We start from the raw sequence: 4733 nt of genomic DNA, 5'->3' as shown, positions 1-4733 counted from the left end.
CTTTGATTGACCACCCACCTCAGCTGGTCTTAGAGCTAATTGACCATACTTCGTCATCATGCACTACCAGAAACTGGAATTTTCCCGTGTGTTATACCTTTTCCTGTCGGGCCCGCACTAGCGCACAGGAAAATAGGACATATTCCTGTGCGTCCGGCGAAAACTCACAGAAAAAACAATATTGCTGTCGGTCCTGGCCCGGCCCACAGGACTAACCAATTTCCCTGGCGTGCATAACCCACAGCGAAAATGAAGCCCATAGGCGCCATGAATTCAGCCTCGCGCGCCAAAACAAAGCTCGTCCCGCCGCTGATCGAGCTAATATTTGGGCTGCCGCTCACCGGTTGGAAAACTTGGAATAAAAGCCCGACTGGAAAAAAATCTCAGTCATTCCCCACCGAGCCAGCCAGCGGCGCCCCCAAATCCCAGATCTGGCCGCCGCCAGCCAGCGGCGTCCCAAATCCCTCGTTGTTCCTGGGCTGATGCGCCCCAAATCCGTCGCCAACCTGCTGCGCCCCAAATCCCCCGTCGCCGGATGCGCCTCGTCCAACCTCTCGGCCGCCCCATTCGCTATATTCGCTGGGTTGCCGAACAAGGAATGGTCGCCTTCGGAATATCGCCGTCAACTTCGCCTCTACCTCCAGAGGGCGTCGTCAAAGTACCCGCCGATGTCAAGTCGATTGCCATCGCATCCTTGTTTGAGTGCCACCCCTTTCCATCCAGGTACCACCCTTCCAGATCCATATTTTTTGTATTCCCTTCTTTAGGATTTGTTTCCATTTCCTGATAAAATTCATAGGTGAGTACCCCCGACTGGATTCGCCAGAAAATAACGAGAATTGTCTCCTTCCTCATTTGCTCGGTACTGATAGAAGAAAATGACTTTATACAGACATTGGTTTTGAATAGGCCAAGGTAGTTGATGTCTCTCCTCTGCAACCGTATATCTGCAAGAGAATCTACTAGTACTAGAACCAAAACTGCTTTTAGAAAGTCTGATATATTTTGATTTTCGTCTTCCAGGTTACATGACTGATCCTAAAACATCACTTCTTCAGAGGAGGGAAACAGAGTTGAACTGTTAATTGTAAAGGTCATGGACAATACTGCAGGCTTGTTATCATTTAATATATCACTGGTTTCTCAAATATAGCTCTGCATATCTTCTTTTCTAGTTCTGTAATCGTGGGTCACCCCTTCCAATATTTGTATGTTGTGTATCAACATGTAACCGGAAGTTGAAACTATTGCGTAAGCAGTAACAGTAAACATTGGTTACCCAGTTAATTTTCTCAAGATCGAGCAATAAATAAGAATCTTGAAAAAGTCATTAGCAGGTTCTATACATAAACTATTTTTTGTCTTGTGTTGGGACACATGGTGCATAAGGTTTTTTACTTGTGCCTTCGCCCTTCCAAAGTTTATCATGAATAATTGTATGGCATGTTTTCTCCTATATATTACAATAACATTCGATGTCTAGTATGCTCAAGATCATCTGGTCTGTTTTGAGCCAATAGCTGCTACATTTGTTCAGTCTTAAACTCTTAATGTTACTTTCTATTGTATTTTCTTATGATTTTTTTATGGTCTGACTATCGAGTACGTAACGGTTTTGCTCTCTAATTTGTTTGTCCATACCCTTTGATTTAATCTCTTTCATTATTTTTGGATTTAGGAAGAATTGAACAGACTTCACAGGTTATCACTCAATGTCAAGAAATTGAATAATACTCGTCCAAATGAAGTGGTACTATTTCCATTTCATATTTTGTTGTTGTATGCACATCAACCTATAAATTAAATATTGGTCAGCACGTATTTGAGGTCTGATTTTTCCAGTTTGCAATTCATCTTGAGTAGGAGAAAAATTCAAGATCTGGGATCTATGAGAGATGCAAGAGCCTTTGCTCTAATCAAGGTATTTTTACTTTTGCTTTCACCCTCGTCTCCAAACTTTTATCATTATTAATTGTCTAATCAAGGTGAGATCAACATTACTGAGCCAGTAGCTGCTATGTTGGTTTAATCTGCAGACAACTTCTTTCTATTTCTTTGGGGTCCTTTATTGTCTCACCATGCAGTACTGTAAAAATGTATTATCTAGTTTTGTTTGTCAATACATTTTGGTTCCATGCTCTTTCATACTGTTATGATTTAGGGACAATTGAACCGTCGCATGGAAAGTACAAGGAAGATGATCAGCACAACAAGGAAGATCAATAAAGGCAAGAAATTATACATATTCTTCTAAATAAAGAGGTACTGTTCACTGCTGTTACATTATTGAATAATTTCATAATGCTTTGATTTTCACTGTTATGGAGATGATGATGACTCTGCCCATTTTTCTCGAACATCTGAAATGGGTAGACTTAACTCCTTGTTATTTTCTTATTATACAATTTTGTGGTTATGCATCATTGAGCAGTTGCACTTAAGAATATTTACATTGGTACCGTGATAAGAGCCTGACTTGCAAGAAGCATCTAATATCTCATCTATTCAGATTGTTAGCTGTTCTAACTAATTCAGAAGCATGTGGTTAGGTTGCCATTTGAATGGATTTTTTCAATTGCATAGTTTGTATATATCTGAGATATGATTCTAGAACAAATTACTCCATTATTTTTCCATATAACTGAAAAATTAGGTAACTTTGCTGTGACAAAAACAAGTTGGGCATATATGCCACTGTTACTTCGAGAAACTGAGATATCAGATCAATTATGCTTATTATATCTTATAGATAACTTTGCTATGACAAAAACAAGTTGGGCATATATGCCACTGTTATTGCGAGAAACTGAGATATCAGATCGATTATTCTTATTATATCTTATAGATATTGTTCCTGTTTCTTGATACCATTTTGTAGCAAAGTGATGACACTTGCACTTCTTTTATGCGAGACACTTGCACCCTTTTACAAGTTCATTTATGTCCACTGCAGGGTAACCTTGAAGAGAAGGTTGCAACTTAAGCTGTAACAAAACATTATGAAAAGAGGTCTCACGCTGTGAATATTTAGTTGATGCACTAGTGTTTTTAGATGTTGCGCCTCTGTTTTCATTGTCCTTTGATTCATGTATGCAAGTTCGATGGAATTGTATCCGAAGCATGTGAATTTGTAACTCTATGGTTGATGGAAGCTATTGATAGTGATGTTTCTCTGTTCTAAACATTCAGAGTAATGAAATGGCTATGTTAAGATTTTTCTTTGTTCATTGGATTCATTTTTTCCTGGCGGTTATGTACGACAGGGATATGCAATTTACCTGGTTTGCCAAACCTGACGACTATGTATCCCTGTGAGGCCAAAACCGTCAGGGAAACAATGAAAACCGACAGGAATAACGTTCCTGTCGGCTGGCCGACAGGCATATGAAAATTTCCCTGTCAGGCTATGCCTGACGGCTAACCCTGACGGTTGGCCGACAGGAAATACTTTCCCTGTCTGTAAGCCCTATTTTCCTGTCGGGTTTGGGCTCACAGGAATATTTCAGTTTCTGGTAGTGATGGCATGAAGATGTGGTGTGGGAGACGTTTATACCCATAGACACCGATGCAATATTGAGAATTCCACTCTGCACAAGAAATATAATGGTTTTTTGGGCTTGGCATGAAGATCCAAAAGGCCGGTTCACGGTCAGGTCGGCTTACAATCTAATTATCAACTTGAAGATGGGCCGAGAAGGCTGGCTAGAGGAGATCCAGGGTAGCTCGAACCTTGAGGGTGAGAGGAAAGGTTGGTCCTCCCCGTGGAAGAAAGATATTCCATCGAAGCTGAACTTATTCACCTTAAGGTTCGCCCGGCAGTCATTACCAATAGGTGATGTTCTCCATCATCGGAATATGGCACCTACGCATGTGTGTGCACTATGTGGTGCGGCAAATAGCTGGAGGCATTCTTTGCTTAGCTGCACTATGTCTCGCTGTGTATGGGCGTTATCAAAAGAGGACATGGTCGAACACATGTGGAAAAGCCAGAGTGAGGACGACAAAGATTGGCTCTTTTCCATGAACGAGACTTTGCCCCATGAAGACTACACTAGGATGGTGGTGACACTATGGGCGATCTGGGCAGCTCGGCTGAAGGTGAGCCATGAAGACATTTATCTAACTCCGTATGCGACAGATTGCCTCATCAACTCCTTCATGGATGAAATAAAGATCTTGCAGAAGCCAACGGTGATTTCGGCCTCTACTCAATCGACACCCAGGCCAAGCTGCTGGCAGCCTCCATGTGCGGGACATGCTAAAATAAATGTTGACACAACAGTGTTTAGAGCCGGAGGCCTTGGAGCTGTGGCAGCTATATGCCGAGACCAGGCGGGTGTATACCAGGGGTCCTATGCTATTGGGTTCAACCACTTAGATGACCCAACTACATTGGAAACTTTGGCAATAAGGGAGGCGCTTGCATTGGTTGACGATTTGTATATCCGGAGGATCACCATGGCATCAGACTATAAAGTAGCTATGGAAGCAATAAAGGATGGTAACGAAGCATCGTATGCAGCAGTAATACATGAAATAATAGATACAGCTAAAGTTTTTTTATTCTTGTATCTTTATTCATGAGTTTAAGACCTCAAATAATGTCGAGGCTCACAGTCTCGCAAAGCATCCACTTACTTCAGTGGTTGGCCACCATCTTTGTTAGGCCATCCTGGAGATCTTTTATTTGTCCGTATAAACGTTGTGACGTCTTAATAAAGCTTGTGAGTTTG

General features: G+C 41.6%; 1 long non-coding RNA gene across 4 annotated transcripts; it reads left to right on the top strand.

The window, feature by feature from the left end:
- The first annotated feature begins 357 nt into the window (after positions 1-357).
- On the top strand, positions 358-3182 carry LOC125549489. 4 transcript variants are annotated; one of them, XR_007301353.1, is made up of 6 exons: positions 358-723; positions 893-915; positions 1024-1750; positions 1864-1921; positions 2162-2262; positions 2954-3182. It is a non-coding gene; the product is annotated as an uncharacterized LOC125549489 (long non-coding RNA). The 4 variants fall into 4 exon arrangements; XR_007301350.1 differs by having other exon boundaries at positions 800-915; XR_007301351.1 differs by having other exon boundaries at positions 800-918.
- The last annotated feature ends 1551 nt before the right edge of the window (positions 3183-4733 follow it).

The sequence above is a fragment of the Triticum urartu genome, chromosome 3 (assembly GCF_003073215.2).
Source record: "Triticum urartu cultivar G1812 chromosome 3, Tu2.1, whole genome shotgun sequence".
NCBI classification, from domain to species: domain Eukaryota; kingdom Viridiplantae; phylum Streptophyta; class Magnoliopsida; order Poales; family Poaceae; genus Triticum; species Triticum urartu.
This window is presented reverse-complemented; position numbering and strand designations above follow the sequence as displayed.